At 40.0% G+C, this 25,507-nt stretch overlaps 1 protein-coding gene across 3 annotated transcripts in view; it reads right to left on the reverse strand.

Moving 5' to 3' along the window:
- HMCN1 (hemicentin 1) overlaps positions 1 to 25,507 on the reverse strand; it is a 349,616-nt gene that overhangs the window by 323,102 nt on the left and 1,007 nt on the right. The gene's annotated exons all lie outside the window — the stretch shown is intronic.

Raw genomic sequence — 25,507 nt, forward strand, 5'->3', positions numbered from 1 at the left:
TGATAGGCTAAGTATTTCTCATCAATTAGAATATATTTTCATCTAAGCACATAATATAGATTCTTAAAACGCAATGAAAATAATCTCCTCATTCCCAAAGTATTTGGACAGGATGTTCTTAACCACATAATAACAAAGGAAGTATGTAGACTTTCCCTCAAGAATCAAATTTTAAGATTATATTAATTCATGTGGTTGTCATAGAATATAGAAACAAATCTTTTTCTACTCCTTTTATAGTTTCAGCCTGCTAAAGTCAGATATTAGCAAATCATATCTCCTTTCATCTTTTCTTTGAGAAAATAGGTTAATTCATGTCTTCCTGATTCCAGAGCCTATGCTTTTTCCGCTGAAGTTTTCTGGCTATTTTCACTCTGAGAATATGTGACTAACGCCTTTATTTCAAGACTTACCTATCCTAAATTTTGCATTACATTGTAGAACTAAGACCAAAATCCTTAAGTTGGTCTGTTTACTCATTTGGCATTCAAGTGGCAGATGCAGCATAAGAATGTAAACCCTTTGGATTCCCTTCCCTTGAGCACTGAATCTCAAGGTTGACCAACCTACCAGTACTTTCCTGATTTTTCTTGCTTCAGAGGTCATGACAATGGACTAAGCCACTTTCACCTACTCTTTTGCACGTGTGCTTTTCTGTTGAACAAATCAGCCCTTGCCTCTAAAAACTCTCCCTGTTTCCAGCCTGTCTTCTAATCTACAACTGACACAGATGGAGGAGGAGAGAGAAGAAATGCAAAACAAAATGTGAAAATATTCATTGAACCTAAGGTGCCAACTTACTCTCACCTATGAGATTCATCCCTGGCTCCTGGTTTACACATATCATAAGCTCTCTAGACAAGTTCTATTTCTTCCTTTACATTTTGACATGATGGGTGTTCAGTGAATGAACGTTGAGGAATAATAGTACAAAAAGTAGAAACCGAGTCCCCCTCCCCACTGGCTTCATGTGCATTCAAAAGAATGCTCTCTTATGGCATTTAACTTGAACTTGATGTTTTTTCCTTGCTAAGGGCTATTAACATAAATATTGCACCACAGAGGGGGTTTTTGTTTTTCTTCTGATAGCCATCTTTCAACAAGTCTGGCTGCAAGTAAATGAGATCAGCATTTCAAGAGCCAACTGTTATGGGGCTCATTGTCTGTACTTGCTAAATGTTACTTTCCCTAAAGTTTGCCTCCGTTTCTATCACTGACTCTATCTTGTAATGAAAATTAATGCGCTGATTTAAATGAATGATATGAAATATGATCTATTATGCCTGCTGGCACTCAGTATGTTTTGCCTCATTACTACATTCTTAAAGAATAATTAGCATCTCAAGGGATGAACTGGATATTGCATATCCAACATTTGCAGCTACGTTTAGTCACAGTTAGAAAACAGTGGTTCTCTCCTTTCCACACACTAAGCCTCAGTTATTAGTTTTACCAGTCCTGAAAAACCGGAAATTATTCTCTGGAGAACATGGATTGTGTTACTGATGAATCAGTTGCAGGCTAGGGGAGCCTAGAAACTTCGCACTTGCAAGCTTAGAATACTGACCCTGTTGTCATGTTTTTGCATTACTTCCAAAGTTATTTAGACAGTTTTACACTTTTTCTACACTTTAATTAAAGTTGATAAATAAAATGAAGAACTGATGCCACTGAGTTGAAATATTTAGTCTTAAAGTCCACAAGTGTTCAGGGAACAGTCAGATCATCGAGACCAGAGTTAGGTCACTGCTTAATTTACTAGAGAGCTCCCTGTTACACGATATCCATATCTCTATCTATATTTCAGTTGGATGTGGAAACTGAAATACACGTTTAATATACTTTATATGTTGATAATTCACAATTTAAATATTAACTTAAGTACCATTTATTCATTCATTTCAAATAAATTTAATCAAAAGTTAACTGCTTAAATACATCTCACAAAATCTACTTATAAAATAATACAGAAAACTATTCAGAGTAGAAAATAGTGTATAGTAATCTTTTGTTATCAGTCCCTTCATTTCTTTTACTATTTTATTTCTCTAAGTTCCATTTTTTTTCCGCAAATCTGCTACGATTTTTGTTTCCTATTCCCCTAAAGTATTTCAAACCAATCTTACTTCTTTTAAGAAAAACTTTGTTTTATAACCTGACGGTTCTGAAGCCTTACGTTTTTGTGGGTCTGTGTTGGCAGTTGGTTGTTTCTGCTGGTTCTTGTCCTTGGAGCCTGGCTCCCCAATGGTTTTCCCCCCATTTTACTCATGGAATTATGTGAGGGAATTCCTGGAGGCCTAGGGCTTTCATTTGCTTCTAATAGGCACCACCAGTTCAAGACCACCTGAAACCAAATCCACACCAGCCATTCTTTTCATTAAAAAAAATGTACTGGGGTGCCAAAAACTGGTTTGGCTCAGTGGATAGGCCTACGGACTCAAGGATCCCAGGTTCAATTCCGGTCAAGGGCATGTACCTTGGTTGCGGGCACATCCCCAGTAGGGGGTGTGCAAGAGGCAGCTGATCAATGATTCTCTCTCATCAATGTTTCTAACTATCTATCCCTCTCTCTTCCTCTCTATAAAAAATAAATAAAATATATATATTTTTTAAATGTTCTGGGGTGACATTGGTTAATAGGATCATATGGGTTTCAAGTGTATATTTCTAATATACATCTATACATGGCTCTGTATGCCCACCACCCAAAGTTAAATCATTTCCCATCACCATATAACAGCCCCCCTTCACCACCACCCACCCCTTTCCCTCTGGCAACCACCACACAGCTTGTAGTGTCCACTTATAGCCCACACAGGAGTGAAGTCATCTGAACCTTAGCTTTTTCTGACTGACATATTTCTCTTAGCATAACATTCTCAAGGTCCCAAATGGGGCCTTGCTACAAATGGCAGTATTTCATCTCTTCTCATGGCTGAGTATTCTCCCACTGTGTGTGTGTGTGTGTGTGTGTGTGTGTGTGTATATATATATATATATATATATATATATATATATTTGTATCGCATCTTATTTATCCTAAGCTATACTTCAGGACACTCTGGATGTCTCCATGACTTGGCCACCGTGAATAATGCTGCAGTGAACATAGGAATGCCTATATCTTTGCAAATACATGTTTTCAAGTTTTCTAGGTATATACCCCAGGAGAGTAGTTGCTGGGTCATATGGTAGCTCTATTCTTAATCTTTTTAGGAATTGCCAGAATGTTTTCCATAGTGGCTGAACCAGTCTGCATTTCTACCTGCAGTGAAAAAGGGTTCCCTTTTCTCCACAACCTCTTCATCACGCATTATTACTTGTCTTGTTGATAATAGCCATTCTAACAGGTGTGAGGTGGTAGTTCATTGTAGTTTTGGTTTTGTTTGTTTGTTTGTTTTGTTTTGTTTAAATATATTTTATTGATTTTTTTTATTTTTTATTTTTTTTTACAGAGAGGAAGGGAGAGAAGGATAGAGAGCTAGAAACATAGATGAGAGAGAAACATCAACCAGCTGCCTCCTGCACACCCCCTACCGGGGATGTGCCTGCAACCAATGTACATGCCCTTGACGGAATCGAACCTGGGACCCTTCAGGCCGCAGACCGATGCTCTATCCACTGAGCCAAACCGGTTTCGGCAGTTTTGGGTTTTTTTTGTTAATTCTCACCAGAAGATATTTTTTCCATTGATTTTTAGAGAGTGGAAGAGAAGAGGAGAGACATCCAGAGAGAAACGTCGATGTGAGAGAGACAAAACTATTGCTTGCCTCCTGCACATGTTCTGACTAGGCTCCAGGATCGAGCCTGCAACTAAGCTACATGCCCTTGACTGGAATCAAAACTGGGACCCTTCATTCTGTGGGCTGATGCTCTATCCACTGAGCCAAGCCAGCTCATTGTAGTTTTGATTTTCATTTTCCTAATTGGTAGTGAAGTTGAATATCTTTTATATCTTCTTGGGAAAGGTGTCTAAGTCCTTTGCCCATTTTTTAATTGGGCTGTTTTGTTTGTTTAGAGTTTTATGAGGTCTTTACATATTTGTCAGAGCTATTGTTTGCAAATATCATCTCCCATTCAATAGGCTGCCTCTTTGTTTTATTGTCAGCTTCTTTTGCTATGCAAAGGTTTTTAGTTTTATACTAGAGGCTCAGTGCATGAAATTTGTGTAGGGCGGGTGAGGGGGGTGTCCCCCTCAGCCCAGACTGCACCCTCTCCAATCTTGGACCCCTCGAGGGATGTCCAACTGCCCTCTTAGGCCTGATCCCTCTCATAATCCAGGACTGCTGGCTCCCAACTGCTCAGCTGCCTGTATGCCTGATTGCCCCTAATTGCTTCTGCCTGCCAGCCTGATTACCCCCTAATCACTCCCCTGCCAGCCTGATCGACACCTAACTACACCCCTGCTGGCCTGATTGCCCCTAACTGCCCTTTCCTGCTGTCCTGTCACCCCCAACTGCCCTCCCCTGCAGGCCTGGTCCTAAACATTTATGTGAAAGAGACCTGTCAATCAGTTGCCTCTGGCATGCACCTTTACCAAGCTGGGATTGAACCTGCAATCTAGGTATGTACCTTGACCATGAATCAAACCCACAACCTTTCACGGTATCGGATGATACTCCTACCAATTGAGCCACACTGGCTAGAGTGTGGCTTCATTCTTTTGTCTCAGGATTGTTTTGGTTATTAGGGGTCTTTTGTGGTTTCCATACAAATCTGATGATTTTTTGTTTTATTTCTTTTTAAAAATGATACTGGGATTTTGATGGGGGTTGCATTAAATCTGTATATTACTTTGGGTAATATGGCCATTTTAACTTGGGTAATATGGCCATATGAACATGTGATATATTTTCCATTCTGTGTCTTTTAAATCTACTTTAATAACGCTTTGTAATTTTTTGTATATAAGCCTTTCACATATTTAAGTTTATTCCTAGGTATTTTATTCTTTTTGGCTACAATTGCAAAAGGAATTATGTGTTGTTGTTGTTTTTTCATTTCTTCTTCTGAAGTTTCATTGTTACTATACAGGAAAGCAGTGGATTTTTCTACATTGATTTTGTACTCTGAAACTTTACTGTATTTGTTTACTGTTTCTAATAGTTTTTTGGTGGAGTCTTTAGGGTTTTCTATGTACAGAATCATGTCATCTGCATGATGACATGATTTTACTTCTTTCTAAATTTGGATGCCTTTTAATTTTTTTCTCTTGCCTTATTGCTCTGGCTAGGCCTTCCAGCACAATGTTGAATAAGAGTGGTGAGAGTGGGCATCCTTATCTTGTTCCTGATCTTAGAGGAAAAGCTTTTAGTTTTTCACTACTGAGTATGATATTAGCTGAGGATTTATTATATATGGCCTTTATTATGTTAAAATACTTTCCTTCCATTCCTATTTTATTGAGTGTCTTAATCATAAGGGGTGTGCAAGAGGAAGCTGATCAATCATTCTCTCTCATCGATGTTTCTCTCTATCCCTCTCTCTTCCTCTCTGTAAAAAGTCAATAAAATACATTAAAAAAAAAAAAAGAACCTGCCTCAACCCAAAATTGTGAAAGTTAAATGAGATAATCCATGTGAGCATTCAAAAGAACATCTGTTTTTAAGAAATGTAAGTTTCTTTCCTTTTCTTCTAAAATATAAAATAGATAACAGAGCCTTCATTAAAGTGTGATGTAACTCTTTATTTCACTAGGCATTTAGGAAGAGATACTGTGAAGATCCTGGAACTGATACTCTTAGCTTATTCCAAAACTTAATTAATAAAAAGGGCCAGATTTCAGCAAAGGGAGGAGGGAGCGCCCATAAAGGATATCATTGTAGACAAGATCTTTTTTGTGTCTCTACCTTTAGCTTAATTATGCTGATCCTCCTTCAAGCGGATCCTTTCAGCAACTGAATCCCCAGTTTTGGAATCTGCCTTTGTTTCTCTGTAATTCTGGCCAGCTCTTGACCCCACATCTCACCCTTGGAATTTTCCCTCAGGCCTAAATGCATCTCTGTGGTTGTCAGCCTGTCTCTGGCTGCCCCAGTGCTAGTTCTCGGGTGTCTGATAACCTAGCTGGTATCAGCTCTCCTTCACATTTTGCTGTAGAAAATGGAACCTCTCCAGACACGGTCAATTTACCAGTGTCCCTGGGTTTGGGGGCCCAGGGACTCCCGGACTCAATGCGGCCCTTTTCCAGACAGCCTCCCCTGGAGGACAGATCCCTGTTCTCATGCCCCTTGCCCTGTTCCTTAACCTTTGGGCTATGATAGCTGTGAGTGTAAATCTAAGTGATAAATACGTGAACCAAGGGAGGCACTTCTGTCATTGGAGGAAGACAAGAAGGAGGCGGACAATAACATTAGAGGAAAGTAGAAAAACTGATTTAAAAGTCTAAAAAGTTTTGCATAAACAGCCTCAGCAGTAAAACATCTTGGACCTTGTGGACGTAGCCAACCTCTAAATCTCTTCTCCACTAACAGCTTTCAATTCAGGCTCCTGGGGTGATTTTCCTCTAGGATATCGTTGACACTTTTATTATCCGGGACATTGTTAAAATGGATTCATTTAATTATATATGTTATGCCAATAGCCAATACTGCTGGCATCGTCCCTCCTGCCTCATTAGCCTCTCTGCCTGAGTTCATCCCTTAGAGGGGAGAAACGTCCTTCTCCTCTGACTCATTATTGATAGATTGATAGCATGGAAACATCTAGTTTTCCCACTTCTCTTATTTATTAGGAGCCATGACTATGAGAACTAAAGTTTAGGGATTAACCAAAAAGGACACAAGCACAAATTTCACTCACTTTAATCACATCACTGAAACCAAATATGAGCAAATTCATGCAAGTTCAAGTACACAGAAGATGTGCACTCAAAAACATACACTCAGACTCATGCAAACTAACATCTGCACATCTTTTCATTAAGGTACATTGTTGGAGTTTTGTTTTTTTTTTAAAGTACAGAAACATCTAAAACTTAACAGGAAAACCCCCTCTGAAAAATAATGCCAGTTATTTCTTTCCAGCCAGAATAAAAATGCAGAACAGAGTTTAAGTCTTACCTTAAAAACAATGAAATCAGTTCTAAGATATTCTTCCCTCATTTTTTTCCCTAGAGGACAAATAGTACAGATTGTTCTACGTAGAAATTCTTCTGGTCACCTACAACTGGTAAGGCTGCCGTGTTAGCCTGGAATTTGGAAGCAGGAATCCCTGGGTTTGAATTTCACCTGTACTACCTGTAGAGGTCTTAGACAGGTCTTAGAGATACTTACTCTCTCTAATGTTCATCTACAAAATGGCAGTGAATTAACAGTTACTTCACGTATTTGTCATAGGAGTTTTAAAAAAAAAAAATGCACGTGATGCCTATTTGGCTAACTACTGAGTCAAAATTCATTTTTTAAAAAAAGAAGAAGGAGGAAGAGCAGGAAAGGAAAGAAGAAGAAAAAGTGACAGAAGAGGGACAGGAAAAGGAAAGGGAGAAAAAGAAAAAGGAGGAGGAGGAGAAAGACAATGGGAAGGTTGTTAAACACCAATGTCATAAAACTTGGGAATTGTAATAGCTATAAGATTAAAAGATAAAAAGAAATAAAGCCAAAAGCTGGTGGTTTGCTTGAGAGGCCGTGTATAAATGAATCAAGAATGAATTTCTATTGAAAACCTAACAGGGCTGAGACAGGGGCCTGGGCATGTGCAGAACAGACCTGGAGAAGACATGTGTCTTCCTACGAGCCTAGTTGCCATCCAGGCACCGCAGTTGTCAAGGAGCATTGAGAAGTGGCCGTGAGCCAGGCGAAGGCCATTTTCAGCACTGCCACTTGTATCAGTATTTTCAACAAGGATAATTTTATTGAATTCTGTCCTCAGCACTCTATAGTCTAGTAGAGTATGCATGATACTATTCATAACTAAAATGCAAGGAACAATGTGTGAAATATAATAAGAGATGCAAAAATATAGAATAGGGACTCTAAAGAGGAAAAAATTACCATCATTGGGGAAAGCTTTATGAAGAAAATAATATTCACTCATGCATGCATGAAGCAAATATATTTTGGCATTTTCCCACATGCCAGATACTATTTAAGGAGTCAGAAGCAATCACTGTAGATAATGACAATTGTTTTTTGAATACACAGAAACAGGGTAATCTGATAGAGAACAATTTGGGGCTGGAGAAGGCAACTTCAGATAAAGAGGCCAAGAACAATCTCTCTGAAGTTTTATATTTGAGCTGATAACTGGAAACATTCTTGGCAGAGAGAAATATAAAGGCCTTGATATGAGAAAGAGCTGAGCATAACAGAGCATTCCTAAGAAAGCTGGAATGAATGGGAAAAGGGAAGGGTAGAAGAAGTAGAGAAGTTCTCAGGGTTCGGAACTCATAGGTGAGTTGAAGGAACAGACCATTTAATTCAGAATCTAAGGGAAGACGTTGAAAGGCTTATAATGTTACTTATATCCATTTTGAAAAGACTCCCGTGGCTACTGTATTCTGAAGCATGACAACCAGGTGGAAAGTTATACCAGAAGTTGAGAGAGAGAGTTGATGGTGAGTGGTTGATAGTACTGGAAACTGAGAATAAGGGACAGATCCAGACGCGTGTGTGTGTGTGTGTGTGTGTGTGTAAAATTGTTTGACTTCACCATTTAGAATACTAGTAGAAAACAGGGGCAACTGAAAGTGAGGAAAGAGAAAAAGAATTCATATTTATTGCTCATTTGCTGTCTAGCTACTTTCTACAGATTATTTCATTTAATCCTCACAGTAATTCACAGGTAATATTATCATCACCTGCTCCTTCTTTTCCCCTGGAGGTAAGTAAAGGAAGAAACATGTTAAGTAAGTTGCCCAAGGTCCCATTACTAGGAGAGAAGAGTTGCAAATCCAGGTCCATCTGACTCAAAACCTGCATTCTTTATTGACCAAATTTATTCTTGGAGATAAGGATAAGAGGAAAGGCAAAGCAGAAAAGGTCTGCATGGGAATTCTGAAGGTTCACTATTAAGAAGCTGACTTTGCTATAGGCTTTAACAACTGTCTCTTCACCCAGAATTCCACCCTTAAGCCAAGATTTTTACCATGGATGCCCTGTAAAAATCTTGGCTTAATGTATTTCTTCAAGCTCCCCATCCCAAGCCCACTGTCCTATTGCCACCCATTGCCAAACCTTCATTTGTAAGTGTTTATTGTCCAGCTATGGATTTGATATTCTAACAGAGCCCATGCTTTCTGAGGTTGCTACACAGGAGGTAAGAACTTTGGTTCTCCTTTGCTCCGCTCATGGGTAGCCCCTTCTTTCCCATTCCTACCTCTCTCAAACCCCATCAGCCCAATAACGGGGTTCCGATCTCTGATTTTCATCAGGCATGGCTACCTTGGCCTGCTGCAGCCCTCAGCCCATTGCTGAACTCCAGGTGTGGTTTTTAGAGCAGCTGTGATCCCCGCAGCCGGCTGATGAGGCAATACTGAGGCTCTCTGTGCTAGGTTTCCCAGCCTCATACAGGCATGTCCAAGCAGCAGGAGATCTCAGTGGCTAAGGATGAGTTCTGCAGCCCTCCCCTGGCACTGTACCCTGAGGCTCAGCAGCACCCTCCAGTGGAATTCACCAAAGTTGATGACGAGAGTTTTTGAAGAGGCTGTTGTTTTTAGATTAAAGAAGTTACTGTACTGTTTTTTTATCTTGAATAATTGGTAAAGCTCTCCTGAGAAGTCATCTGGGTTTAGAGTTTTCTTTAAAGGCAGATATATTAATATGAAGAAAGCCTTCTGTTAAAATGGGAGAAATGAACACGCGGAAAAACAATAATGAGGCGATGAAACGTGTGAAGATAGGAGAAGTGGCCTTTCAGTAACATGGCAGACTATGTAGACATGGAAGACAACTTCCCCTACAAACAGAAATGCTGGATAAAAAATTAAATTTCCTTTTTATAAAATAGACAAGCTCAAATTATATATATATTGAGTGGCCAGATTATTATGATCTCTGAACGTATAATAATCTGGCCACTCAATATATTTGTATCTCAAATCGTTACCAAAATTATTTTAAACTTTTCTTGAGATCAATCACCTATTTGCCTTGAGCTTTTTAACAGCCAGTGCATAGGGGAAAAATGATCAGGTGCACAATGTATAGTAGCTTTGATACCAAATACTCAAGAGAAGTACACTGAGTGGCCAGATTATTATGATCTTTGAATGCATAATAATTTGGTCACTCAGTGTATATCCTATATAATTCATATATAATAAAAGGCTAATATGCAAATTGTTCCCTCAACCAGGAGTTCGACCAGCAGGCAGGCTGGCCAACTCCCATGTCCCCTCCCCCTGGCCAGGCTGGCTGTACCCCACCCATGCATGAATTCATATATATATATATATATTTTTTTTTTTTCCCTTAAGTGGTCAGATTATTATGTGTTCAGAAATCATAATAATCTGGCCACTCAGTGTGTGTGTGTGTGTGTGTGTGTGTGTGTATGGAAAACTCCCAACTACCTAAAATAAAATGAGAACCAAAACCTAATTAAACCAGTAGTCACCATGGCAACAGAAGAGGGCGTCAGATCCTGATTCAGGGTTCGGCTGCTAAGAGTTTGATGTCCATGTGAGTACTTTTCGTGGTATCAGCCTTTTTGGATCAGAGAAGTACAATAGAGTGCCCTGTTTAAAGCCAAGCCCTATCAGTGAAATGGGGATCAGGAAAAATTCCTCACACTAAGCCAGAAAATTGGCAAGAAACATGCTATCTACCCAGGTCTCTAACGTGGGAAATAAATCTAAGAGAAATTGAAACACTAAGCCAGAAACATCTAAGAGTTAGTAGGAGTTGTACTAACTGTATGGTGCAGAAATTTAAAGACAAAAAAAATTAGCCCACAAGCTAATTTGAGGACCCCAACAAAAGCAAATGCAACACTCGTCGATAGAAACAGCAGTAGTACAGAGTATGGGTGCCCTCGACTCCTGGCAGAGGATGCCATAAGAGTGAACATTTAGCAGCCACGCAAGAAACCCAAGCACAATGAGAGATTCAGCAGACGAATAAGCTGGGAGAATGTGCACCAGCCTAAGAGGTAGAAACAATACAAAATGTTAAAGAGACTATAATATTTAAGAGCAAAGGGGACAAAATAAAATGGCAGATTTGAAAAAGAACCAAATGAAACTTCAATACAAAACTATGGCTACTGAACTTGAAAACTAAATGGATGAATTCAGTGTAGATTAGACAGAGTTTCAGATGCTGGCATGAAAGATTTGATGAAATCACCTAAAATGCAGCAAAGAGAGAGAAAAAAATGGAAAATAGAAAGGAAGCTAAAAAGCCTTGAAGAATAGAAAGTGGAGATTCAAAATACACTCAACAGGATTTTTTGAAGGGGACATTACAGAATGAACAAAGTAAATATTTAAAAGACACGAATTATATAGAATTGAATACAAACTTAGGTCCTCGGGCTGGGGAGGCAAGCAAGGAAAAATAAATTCAAATCCATGCTTAGACACTAAATAAGAAACTTCAGAAACAGAAAAGCAAAAGAGATTATCAAAATACCCAGAAAGAAAAGACAACTTACCTAAAATGGAATGACAGAAGACTTCTCATCAACAATAAAAGAAGTCGGAAAAAATAAAATAATATCTTCAATGGGCTAATAAAAGAAGTCGGAAAAAATAAAATAATATCTTCAATCGGTACATAATTCTAAACCTAAGTAAACTACTAAGAAAGGTGCTCTACATAGACTTTTAAAAAGATGTTCTACTGTTGGAGGCCATTAAAATAAAGATAAAATGAACAATTCCCTATGAACGCAAAATAATCCTGAGCTAGTATGTACCCAACATGTCCTTAAAGCAAAAACTGACTGGAGTTACAAGAATAAATTAACAAACACAGTGGAAATTTTTAACATCATTTATTCAAAAACAGGTGGATCAACTGGACAATAATTGATAAAGAGAGAGTATTTGAATAACAATTAACAAGCTTGATCTTATGAACATATATAGAAGTCAGCACTTGACAATTGGAGAATTTCTTTGTAAGTACTTATGGAACATTTATATAAATCCACCCTCTCATTAAATATCTATTTACTGATTGCCTTCTATATACCAGGGACCCTTCTCTGTGAGGCTCTGGGGAACAGCCATGAAAAGTAAGTCTCTGCCCTCTTGGAGTTTATATTGAGTGGAGGAGACAGAGCTTCAACGAAGGGATTCACATCGTGTCTAATGTCAAGCAGAGCTAAGTTGATAAAATATAAATAAAGCAGATTAATAAGGCAGGCATGTAAGGAGCTATGTCAGACTGTGGTAGAGAAGGCCTCTCTGAATAAGTGACTTTGAGCCAACAGCCATATTAATCATGATGTAAGCCATGCAAGGGTCTGTAAAGAAGAAACAGTAAGAGCAATGGCTCTGGAGAGGGTATGTGCCTGGCTTCTAAGAATCAATAAAGAGCCCAATATGCTAAAAGGGGGTCAGAAAGGGGAGCTGGGAATGATGTGGCCTGTATTTTGTTTTAAAAGCATCCTCTGGCAGCTCTGGGGAGAGTGGCAGAAAGGCCAATTAAAGTGACTGGGGCTACAGGATCAGGGGTAGAGGGAATGAGTAGTGGTCACATTAAGATCTTAAAGGTAGAACCAATATTAGAGTGATTAGATGTGGGGTGGGGAAAAAAGAGATGAGCCAGGGTGATTTCAAGAGTGTTGTCCTTGTCCAGAACAATTCAGAGGAAATGGTAGCACCTAGAGGTCAACACTGCACTTGCCTCTTCCCAGGACTGCATCAAAATTACAACTAAATTATAGGGCAATCAACCCGAGAACCACCTGAAGACTAGGCTGAACACAAGTCCTATCTATAACTAAGGACATAAAGAAGAAACCACATGGAGGCTGAAATGCCACTGTCAGTCATGCAGCGGGTCAAAGGCTTGGCTGGCCACAGGTGACTTTGAAGAGGGAGACAGAAGGTCATGGAATGTGAGCAGCCTCCAAAATCTGGAAACAAGTTCTTTCCTAGACTTTCCGAAAGGAATGCACCTCTAGTTTTAGGTCAGTGAGACCCGCTTCTGATTTTTACCTCCGGAAATATACGGTAATAAATTGTTATGGTAATTGTTTTAAGCCTAAAGAAAATGCAGTACCTGCTGCGGTGGGGTCAGTGGGAAGAAGTGTGTAGGGTGGGGAAGGGTGCCGGTAAATGTGAGATACCTTTTCTATGTGCCAGTGCAGTGGTCGGCAAACTGCGGCTCGAGAGACACATGCAGCTCTTTGGCCCCTTGAGTATGGCTCTTCCACAAAATATCTGTGCGATTGAAATATACAGTGCAATTGAAACTTCGTGGCCCATGCGCAGAAGTCGGTTTCCGGCTCTCAAAAGAAATTTCAATCGTGTACTGTTGATATTTGGCTCTGTTGACTAATGAGTTTGCTGACCACTGCGCCAGTGGCTGTGTAAGGTGGCGGTGGGGTGCTCCTGTTCCATTTCTGCATTGGTGTTGCCTGCCCAGCCTCTCTGGGTATTTACCGTTGACATTTCTCAAGTTGTCATGGAGAAGAAAATGCTCAGTTGGCTTTTTCCATCATAAAATTAATTCTGACCTAACTAGTTCTTCCAATCCAAAGGACTTTTCCAAGCAAAATTAAACTACCTAGTAACACTAGTGAATGCCTATTACACTCTCTTCTCTTCACAAATATCATCCCTAAACATCAACTTCGCCCTTTGTGGAAGGGTGGGTGGACAACTGTACACATCTATTCTCAGTTCTACATCCAGTGATGCCATATTGGTAGTTTGAAATTGGCAGTGGGGGAGTATTTACACCATGGAAATTGCCAAATGATACAAGTAACGACCGACTCCCAGCCCCAGAGTCAATGGTTGAACATTGATCATCACACCAGAGATTACATCTTCAGACAGAAGGAAACTGAGGCTCAAAGAGGTCAAGTGACCTGCCCAGCTACAGGACCAGCACCCAGGTGTTCCGACTCTATGTCAGTGTGATTTCTCTTATAGAGTCCTCATGGGTCCTTCCTTTGTGTCAGGCTTTGTACCAAATGTCATATGTGCATTTTCTCTTCTAATGCTTACAACTCTACAAAGGAATATATGATTGTTCTTTTCACCTTAATGTCAAGGAAACTAAAACTTTGATATTTAGTAGCTGATTAATAATCAAATGTTGGTCCATCTGTTATTAGAGTCAATTCACTCAAAACTTCTGTCATCCTAATTGTACTAAGTTTTACTTCGTCAAGATAAATCAAACTATTCTTTTCTGTTACAATATAGAAGGAAAAAAAGAGTGAAGTTATTATCAAAGGCACTAATTAAGTCCAGAAAGGTTATAATAAATATAAAAGGGGATCTCAATATTAAATGACATTTTTCTAGGAAAATTCCTTGGATGAGGTGGAATTCTGACAAATCTTTTTAATTATAGGTTTGAAAATGTCTGGCACACAGGGACACATTCCAGCATGGGGTGTGGCTCCAGGGAAAACTTCAAGGCAAAAGTGAGACCATCTGATTCAGAGGGTGGTGAACAAGTCCATCTAAGAAGAGCAGGGAAGACCCTCTGGGGAGCATGAAACAATAGGAGCGAGGTTCTTTGTGTGCTCTGGCAGCAGGCTTTGAAGTGGAAATAATGAACTAACCAAAAAGCAAAACAGATTTCACTTTGAATCTCAAAACTTGACATTCCAGATAGTTACAATATCATTTTAGGGTTTTGTTCTCTACTGCTTAATGGAATAATGTATTTTTTCTTCTTTCTACCTGGTGAAAATATCCAAGAAGATCCAGCTCACGTATTCTCTCTCCCCCATCACCAGTCAGTCCCATTTGCCAGCCTCCTAGATCTTGATATGAACAGCTCAGAGTCACCCTGAAGCATTTCAGTAGCAATAAGTAACTTCTAGCCTGGGAACTTCAAGGAATTCCTTCAACTTGATATAAAACAGTGCTTAAAGATCAGCTTTCAGAGATTGGGTGCTCATGGGGGAAATTGCTCCAACTGATGTGTTTGAAGTTTCCAAGAAAAAAAGAACCAAGAACTAGAGGTATACAAACTCAAAATATTTAGGAACCCACACCTAATTTCCAGAGTTCCTAGCTCCTATAGGATTTTCCCCATTTCAAATTTAAATATCTCAACATCTAAAAAAAAATCAAATAAAGCTTTATTATTAAATGTTTTAAGAGTAAATACTCAAAGTATTAAATGTTTTAAAAGTAAAATTCACAGGTGTTTTTTTTTTTAAGTTCAAATTATTTCCAGGACTGAAATAGCATCCCAAACATACTAATGCCTCCCTCCATAATCACCACCAAGAATCCCATTCCCATCCAAAAAGAGATGAGAGCTTAGAGTTCATAATCTCCCTAATATGAAAATTTTTTAAAATATATATTTTATTGATTTTTTACAGAGAGGAAGAGAGAGGGATAGAGAGTTAGAAACATTGATGAGAGAGAATCATTAATGCACACTCCCCACTGGCAATGTGCCCGCAACCAAAGTACATGCCCTTGACCAGAATCGAACCCGGGACCCCTCAGTCCGCAGGCTGACACTCTATCCACTGAGCCAAACCAGTTTCGGCTAATATGAACATTTTTATCAGAAATTTATAAAACAGCCCAAGTCTCTGTAGTAAAAGAGTAATAGAGTCTTGTGAGATTTTGTGTTTGTTTGTTTGTTTGTTTTATTTCAGAGAGGAAGGGAGGGGGAGAGATAGAAACGTCGATCATGAGAGAATCATCGATTGGCTACTTCCTCCATAACCCAGGCATAGGCCCCCAACCAGAATCGGATCTGGGCCCCTTCAGTCCGCAGGCTGATGCTCTATCCACTGAGGCAAACTGGCTAGGGCTGGCGTCTTGTTTTTTAAATGTTAATTACTGAGTAGTCTCAACATGGGTTGAAATGTGTCTACCCAAAATTCATATGTTGAAGTCCTATCCCCCAGCACCTCAGAATGTGGCCTTATTTGGAAATAAGATCTCCGCAGATGTAGTTAGTTAAGATGAGGTCATTCTGGAGTAGGGTGGATCAATACTCCAATAGGACTGGTGTCCTTACAAAAATAGGAAATTTGACCCAGTGTACAGAGAGACCGCCCTGTGAACATGAAGACGGAGAAACTGTGCGTCCACAAGCCAAGGAGCACCGAAGATTGCCAGCAAAGCACCAGGAGCTGGGAGAGAGCGTGGGACAGGCTCTCTCGCACAGCCTGGACAAGGAAACTACCAACATCTTGATTTCAGATTCTAGCTCCCAGAACCAAGACAATACATTTCTGTTGTTTTAGGCACCCAGTGGGGGGCACTTGGTTATGGCAGCCCTAGCAACTAACCCAGAGGTCCCTTTGCCAGGCCTTCTTAGGCTCCACTCCTCTATCTCACACATGTCTCAAAAAATAAGAAGGAGCAAAAAATAATGTGCAGGAAGCTATTATTTTTTTTGTTTTTTCCACGAAATTTGTGAGAGTGCATATAAGCTTCAATTGCTTCACATGTAAACTAAAGACAATATCCACCATTTAGGGATTTGTGAGCCTAATGATGTAAAACACAATATGCATCAACGTTTAGTGTCTAGTCCATCGTAGTGACTCAAAAAGTAAAATGGTAGCTGTTATTACTAGAAGTAAATATGATACTACTAAGCCTGTGTCAAGAAGACATGTGAGACGAGGTTTCCTCAGGAGTCCCTGCCCTCAGACCGAGTTGCCAACAGCTGGGATCATTGGGCTCCAACTCTCCCAGGACCTGCACTGGTATCTTACACTTATACCCAAGCCTCAGCTGGACTTTGCACCAGCATATCCACCCTGCTTTACATCCCCACCATCTGTGGTCACTGCCCTAAATGCAAACCACTCCTCTTTCTCATGCTCTCACCCTCTGTTTCCTTTCTCTGGACCCATTCATCACTGTAATTTTGCTACTGTTATGAATCATAATGTAAATATCTGTTTTCCAATGGTCTTAGATGACCCTGCTAGTGGTTCTCAACCTGTGGGTCGCTATAGAGGCATTAGAAAGGTTGAGAACCACTGTGTTAGAGCATCATTCACCGAAAATTCTCAGCTCTTGCTAGTCCAAAACATCCACATTGGACTCTATGATATGCCACTTCATTCTCTCTCTCATTAATATCCTCTCAGTCACATCCTATTGCTTTATCACAGTTGCTCAACAAAATCCCAGGCCTGCATCAAGTGGTCAGCCTCAGCAGTTACGTGCAGGCTGCTGAGAGCTGATGGAGAAAATCACACAGTGAGACAGTGTGGAAGCATTACAAATCCATCTTCAGAACCACAACTCATCCTGGGAACCCATCTCTGTGTCCACAGTCACCTTCTACCTTCAAAAACGCCATTTCCCTCCCCCCCCAAACTCTCTTACCCTTCTACTCTTCCCTCCTCTCATCAAAGGTCTCTCCTTTCTGAGTCTTTCAGAAAAAGAGAGTCCATCAGACAGGAAGTCCCCCAGCATCCTGCATCCCAACCTACTGCTTGTCCATAACCATGCATGCTGTATGTGGTCTGCTTTTCTCCTAGCACACAAAGGTCTTCTCCTGCCAACGACCAGTCCTTCTACTTTGCATCCCATCTCCTCCTGCTTCCTCAAAGCCCTGGTTTCGTAAATGATCTCTCTTTCCTTTGGCATCTTCTATCTCTTCTACTCCACTGACTCCTTTCAGCAGGATTACACATTCTCTTCTCTCTTCTATCTTCAAATGTTCTTTCTCAAGTCTAAGTCCCAATAAATTATAGTTATTGAGAATTTCTTGTGTGCAGGGGATTGTGCTAAATTGGGGGCATTTATTATTTCAATCCTCACATCAACTCTATTGAGGAGATATTACCCCCAATTACTGACACTGAAAGAAATTAAGATAATGGGACAAGTAATTGGTAGAACCAGGCTTTTAACCCAGGCATCAGACTCCAAAGACAATGCTTTTAACCACAATTTTCTTACCCATCATTTCAGCATCCTGGCCTCACAACCTCAATGAAACTGCATTTTACCCTTTTTAGTGTAGCTTGTTTTTTCAGTAATATTACACATGGATGGAGTTGATAACTTCACCTGCTTAAATCTAGCAACTTTTTAGATTTCCACACACACTGCTCCTTCCTGCTTCTCTTCCTCCTGACCTGGACTTCCCTTTCCAGAATCCTTTATGAATTTCCCTTCTCACTGTCTCTTAAATACTTGTGTTCTCTGTAGTTCCATCTTGTCTTTCTTCTTCTCTCAGTCTACATACTCTCCTTGGATGATCTCATTTATTCCGATGGCTTCAGCTGTATCTCTATAAGTTTCAAGTGGACAGAACAGCTACTTGGCATGATTCATACTAACACTGACAGTTGGAAATTCTGAAGGGATGATACCTGGAGACAGACAGGCCACCCAAACAGAGGCATTTACTTTGATAAATTAACCATCAACTAAGGTCTGGATCTCAGACTTCCAAACTCAGAAACTTTAACTTGACACTGTCAGAGTATTTTAAACAATAGAGACTGACGTATAAGACTGGTGTGCCAAAATATGAGTTACCAATCAGGAATATAACTGTGTGGTAAGTCTGATGTATGTGCCAGTCTGACAAGAGCTTTCTCTCCCTATAAGGAAAGTGTATGATGTTAAATTATCAAGAGGCTCTTTGGTGAGCATGCAACCAAAACTAGGAGAGTTAACAGTTTGGTCCAAATATGTAATGACATCATTACATATTTATAAAGATAAACAGTCTATGGCTACAGTTGGAGTGTTGCTTGTGGGTGGACTGGTTATTTAAGTGCAGAATGAACTAATGCTCTGAACCCTACATCAAAATTGGCACATAAAAAAACACCCAAATCATTCAACTTTACAAATGGGCAGAGGATCTGAATAAACATCTTTCCAAAGAAGACTACAGTTGGCCAACAGGTACATGAAAATGTGCTCAATATCACTAATTATCAGGCAGACACCTCACAGTTATTAGAATGGCTTTTCTCACAAAGACAAGGAGTAACAAGTGTTGGAGAGAATGTGGAAGAGAGGGGACCCTTGTGCACTATTAGTGGGGATGTAAATCAGTGTAGCCACTATGGGAAACAGTGTGGAGGTTCCTCAAAAAGTTAAAAATAGAAGTACTGGATGATCCAGCAATTCCACTTCTGGGTATTTATCTGCAAAAAAACAAAACAAAAACACTAGCACCCCATGTTCATTGCAGCATTATTTACAATAGCCTAGATGTGGGAACTACCTAATTGTCCATTGATGGATGAATATAAATATACACATACACATGTACACACACACACACACACACACACACACACAAACACACACTGTGGAATATTATTCAGCCATAAAAGAGAAGGAAATATTTTCATCTGTGACCTTGGGACATTAAGCTAAGTGAAATAAGTCAGACAGAGACATAAAAATGCTGTATGATCCCACTTAAAGGTGGAATCTAAGAAAAAAAATGAGCTCATAGATACAAAGAACATATAACTGGTGGTTGACAGAGGTAGGAAATAGGGGGTAGGTGAAATAGGGGATAGGAAATAGGGGAGGGCAGTTAGGGGCAACCAGGCTGGAAGGGGAGGCTGGAAGGGTAACGGCCTGCCTGGTCATGCCTAATTGCCCTCCTCTGCCTCAGCGCCCACCTCCATGGCTTTGTCCGGAAGGACCTCTGAAAGGATGTCCGGAAGATGTCTGGTCTAATTAGTGTATTGTGGGTAGCAGAACAGCTTCTACATGTCATCGAAAGACATCCCGAGACATGAGATTCCCTCTCAGTTAATCATGGAGGACATGCTCTCCCTCCCAGGAGCATGCCCATGCCTTCCCTTTCCCCCTCTTCTTCCCCAACAGACAAACAACTTCTAAACTCTAAGGGACCCCCCAAGGCTTGCAACCAGGACAGCAATGGGCAGCGGCAGCTCGTCCAACTATTAGGTAGGAAGTTAGACATGAGTGGCTGGGGTGGGGTCTGCCCTGAACAAAGGTCAGACCAACAGTGCCTTCGGACCGCCTCTTTGTAGGCCACCCAGCAGCCAGCAGACTGTCAGCGGGCAGGTTCAGAATCAGCTAGATTTTGGCAGAAGCTCAGAGGAAAGCAACATAACCTCAGTGTGACCTTACTAGGGTCCTGGACTAATTATAATAAAATTTGCATTGCGGTTTAGATCAGCCACCCTTGGATTTTTCTGTAGGCATTATGGGTAAAGGCATGCACAGAAGAAATATAATTAAATAACCCTACTCTATCAATCAAACCTGAATGCAAATGAAAGCCTCCACCTAGAAAATCCCACATTTAAACTGTATAAATTAGGAGTTTGGAGCCATTGTCTCAACTGGCTCATTCCTAGCTTATTGTGTAAAACCCACTTTACTTAAAAAATAATAATAATAATTTAAATACTCTATCACACATGTGTCAAACACAAGGCCCGCGGGCCAAATCCGTCCCGCCAGGCCTTGCAATGTGGCCCGCACCGCGCTGTCATCACTGCACTCCACTGCGTTTCCATCACAATGACAGTTTATGACTGTTCAGTAAACCATTCGGCCCGCGATTTAGGCTGGATTTTAGATTTTGGCCCCTTTTCTGATTGAGTTAGACACCCCTACTCTATCATCTAGGAAAGGAAGTAATCACTGCAACCAAAATATCTCACTCAAATTCTACTTTAGTTTGGTTTCTCTTGGATTTAAAAGACCAATCCTTTTCTTCATGAAAACCTTCTTCGCACAGAGAGCTAAAGGCAAAGGGAGACTAATATCTTCTTGGGTCTTTTTCCTATACATGCTGAAACTGACATTTCAATTTGAGGTTTAGCTAATATAAAATGTCAATAGATTTTCAAGGTCTAAGAATTCAACACAATTCCAATACCTGTTTACCTGGAGATAGCATCAGATTCCACCAGTTAAAGGGTTTAATTCTACAAGACTGCACCCTCCCCCCGCAACGTGAGACGTCAATCACAAGCCCCAGCTGTTTTGTGTGTTCCTGGCCAACCAGCTATACATCACAGGTGCCAACAACCCCTAACAACCCCCTCGTTGAGTCCAATTAATTTGCTAGAGCAGCTCAAAAAGCCTCAGAAAACGCATTTACTCATTAGATAACCTGTTTTATTATAAAAGAATATAACTCGGTGTGAATAAAGAATAAAAAAAAAAGGCCACATACTGAACTTGACAAGCTCGGGGGAGGCCTGCAAGGTGGACCTTACAAGCACAGAGGCCAAAAGGAACCACATTAGGATGGTCTGGACATAAAAATTCCTAACTAGAAATGAGTCATAGTGGGTAGTTCTGTCCTAGGCCTGTGGCTTCTTTGACAAAGGTCCAAGTGAGCCTGTATACTATTATTGATTTTGGGGTTGTTTTTTGTTTTGTTTTGTTTTGTTTTTGTTTTTTTTTTACAGAGAGAAAGGGAGAGAGATAGAGTTAGAAACATTGATTAGCTGTCTCCTGCACACCTCCTACTGGGGATGTGCCCGCAACCAAGGTACATGCCCTTGACCAGAATCAACCTGGGACCCTTCAGTCTGCAGGCTGATGCTCTATCCACTGAGCCAAACCAGTTTCGGCCTGTCTACTATCTTTTTGTATCTGAGATAACACTCCTTGGGAATGTCAGAGTAATTGTCTTTTTCTAGACCCCTCAGAGCACAACCTATAGCAGAAGCCCTCCTTGTTATCTCATTCCCTGCAAACCATCTCTATGTGCTGTAAACATCAACTACTGACCACCCTGGACCCACCAATGTGAAAGAAATATGCTTTACTTTTTATCCAATCCCAGAGATTTCCCCCGTTTGCTTTCTCCCACTCCCTTAATCTAATACCAATGGATTTCTTGGGACCCTCGTTACACCTTCTCCTCTGATTCTTATATAAATAAAGCTGCAATAATGCCATTCTCTGGAGTATAGTCTCGATTCATTGAGATTTTGCTTCCCAGCAATTGTCATCAGTTTGGCTCAAATAAACCCATAAAATTCTCTATAGGTGTGGATGTTTCTCACGTGGCTATCAGGAACAGCCAGATGGGGCAGATGTCCAGGGAAAGGTGGGAAACAGGACACAGGGTTTCCCTGATCTCAGAGCTCGCCCACTCTGCAGCTCCATGTGGTCCCCAACCCGAAGCTCTCTGAAACCATCCTTTTGGGTTTTAATGAAGGCTTCATCCCATAATCATGATTGACTAAACCACTGGCAATAGACAACTGATTCACCCTCCAGCCCCTCTCTCTGCTCCAGAGGTCAGGAGTAGGGGAGAAATGTCAACCTTCTCATCTCAGAGTTGAGTCTCATACAACATCCTCACACAACCACATGAACGGACCTTGAAAACATTATGCTAACATGAAAGAAGCCAGTCCGAAAAGAACACATATACTATTCTGGTCATCTAAAAGTCCAGAACGGGGAAACCTAAAGAGACAGAAAGTAAATTAGTGGTTGCTTAGGGCTGGGAGAAGGATGATAAGGGGATAGAGAATTGATAGATAAATAAAAGGCATGAGGTTTCTCTTTGAGGTAATAAAAAAGTTCCAAAATTGTGGTGATGGTTGTATATATATCTGAATATGAATGTATGATATGGGAATTATATCTAAATAAAAGTGCTAAAAATTAATGCATTACACTTATAGAAATTTAAGACACACACACACACATTTGAAGATAATTAGCATCAAAAAGCTGGCCTGTTATCCCATGTCCCTGGTCCTCTCTGACGCTCCTCCTTCCATGGGTGCGTTATTGGTCCTCCAAGAGTGGCTTCTGATGTGCACCTTTTCTAAGTCATTCTGTCACTTCCTTGTCAAGTTGTTAGACTTGTTCCTCTGTGTGCCTATTCCATGTATTTTAATTGTTACCCCCACCTACAAGCACACACCGTGCCCCACAATGTCATGCAGAGGTCCAAAGCATCCCCGGAGAGGCCTCAGGTCTCTGTCAAATGCCTGAGACCATATCCCAGATCTCCTCCATCATTTCACCCGATTGACTGCAGTAGCAGGTACCAAATGGCTTTGAAAAGTTGTAGTCAAGATCATTAATGTAATTAGTAATTATGATTATAATTAATGCAATTATTATATTCAATAACACACATTATTTCTTTTCATGTCAGTATCATCACCCACCTGTAGGAATGTGTGTTAGAAACTATGAAAAGCAGCCACTTATAAAACAACCAGTCATAAAGTGTCACAGTTAGAGGTGATCTTAGAGATGTTCAAACCAAATCCCCTCATTGTACAGTTCAGAAAACATTCAAAAAGATAAATTGACTTTTCCACTGTCACTCGGTAAGGCAGCCAATCCCCATTCAAGGCCCTTTTTGTCATTCTAAGCTGATCACTAACCACAAGTAAAAGGAAATCAAAAACGCCTAATGATTTTACACACACAGTGTGAGAGAGAAAATGTCACACCAAGGTATTATTACAATCCATCAAAATGAATTAATAACTAAAAGTTATTAGTATGTTTTAACTTCTTTTTCCTTCATCTTCAAAAATACTTTAAATACTCTTAGATAATAGAAATACGTGGCTACTTCTCTCTAATCACAATGGAAACAGAATTAATAGTTTTGCTGAATTATACTTACAATTAATTTTATGGAACCAATTTAATCATTTTCGTGTATTAATTCTAGAAAGATCTAATTTATTAGTCATCTCTTATTAGCACGCCAAGTTTCCCCCACTTTGAAACATGATTGCTAAACTATAGGAAAGTCAACGACAGCAAGCTTTCCCATTTGGTAACAATTGGGAATGCAGCATACCACAATGCAATTTATTCCAATAATTTTCATATCACATTGAAATATCATGATGATCCAGTTTCCATTTATGACTTGAGGCAATTTCTGTGTTCTGTTTGCGGCAACATCATTTCATAAGAGTCTTTTGGAGAAGAGCAAATTGTGGTGTTAATTAGAGAAAACAATTTTTACTTTGTTTTTTTGGCCAACTTCAGATTTACCCCTACAGAAGAAATACTTGGGCTATTCCAAAATAACAAGTTTTGAACTGCATCAACATTGACATCTTGACATTTAATGAATTGAAACATTGTAAGACACAGGGTGCCTTACTGAGAGGAAATACAGTAAATAACCATTCAATTCATCATTCAAATATAAAGAATCTTTCATCAATGTAGAAATGTTTTTATATGTATATTTATATATATTTATATATATATTATTTTTATATATTATATATTATATTTTTATATTTTATATATTTTATATTTTATATATTATATTTATATATATTTATATATATATATATATATATATATATATATATATATATATACCAGAAGAATAACATAGGTTATTGTTTTCATTATCTGAAAGGGGGAAGAAAAAAAAAACACCAGAAAATTCTCTTTCTCCTCCAAATTTCCCCACAGCCATCCTTTTTTAAATAGTTGACAACTGACACATTTGACAGCTTGCAATAATTTGAACGTTATGTTTGTCAAATGCACAAGGGAAAAAACTGAAATTCTCAATGTCAAGCTCTCATTGTAAAGAGGCTGTGTCCAGGGTCTTCTATCAAAAAGAGAATTTCAAAGCAGGAAAAGTATGGGAGAACAGTGGGGGAGGGCTTTTCAGGAGCCACTGCTTCATTCCTTCCACTGGGCAGCAACTGGTGTTAATGAAACTCAGGTGGATGCTAGACAGCACGCCCCGGGGGGCCCCCCTGGCGAGGCTGCCCCCCACAGTGACAATGAGGGCCCCTATGGGCTCCCAGAAAGGGGCCACTTTAAAGGGAAACTGGGAAGAAGAAAAAAAGTTAACCGGGTCCTGTTACAGTGGAGCAGCTGAAACCCAAGGCTTTAGGGCAAAAATAAATAAAGTCCTTGGGCTTCCACTACCTTTGAAGAGCACTGACATGCCAAATTACATGCGTTTCTCTCGCATGAGCCATAGACATGATGTTTAGACCCATCTGGGAACCTAGCTAATGACGACCTGGTGCAAAGATGAATAGATTCAGTTAAGCAATGAGTGGTTTCTCTCATTGGCAGCGCTTCCGTCCCACTGGTAGTAATTACTGCGCGCTTCCTTGTCTCCCAGAGGTTTTGTTCCCCATCTTTTGATGAGCGTTATCCTGCGCTGTGCCCTCCACCTGGATGTTGTTAGCTTTCGAAGGATTGCAGCCGAACACTCATGTTCAAATCTGCCTTTATAATTAAACATTAAACATTCTTGAGCTCTAAAGTGAAAAAGTCAGTAGACACTGTTTGCTCAAGACTGAATTGTGGGTTTCCTGATTCCACCACGTATCCAGGCTTGGGGGCCACCGTCCAAGCTCCTGAAACAAGCCATCTCTATCTATTCCGTGGCTGAGACACACACCAGCAGGCATCAGAGCCACCGCAGAAGCCAAGCAGCAATTCTTTGTTACAACTTGT

The sequence above is a fragment of the Pipistrellus kuhlii genome, unplaced genomic scaffold, assembly GCF_014108245.1.
Source record: "Pipistrellus kuhlii isolate mPipKuh1 unplaced genomic scaffold, mPipKuh1.p scaffold_m20_p_18, whole genome shotgun sequence".
Taxonomy (NCBI): domain Eukaryota; kingdom Metazoa; phylum Chordata; class Mammalia; order Chiroptera; family Vespertilionidae; genus Pipistrellus; species Pipistrellus kuhlii.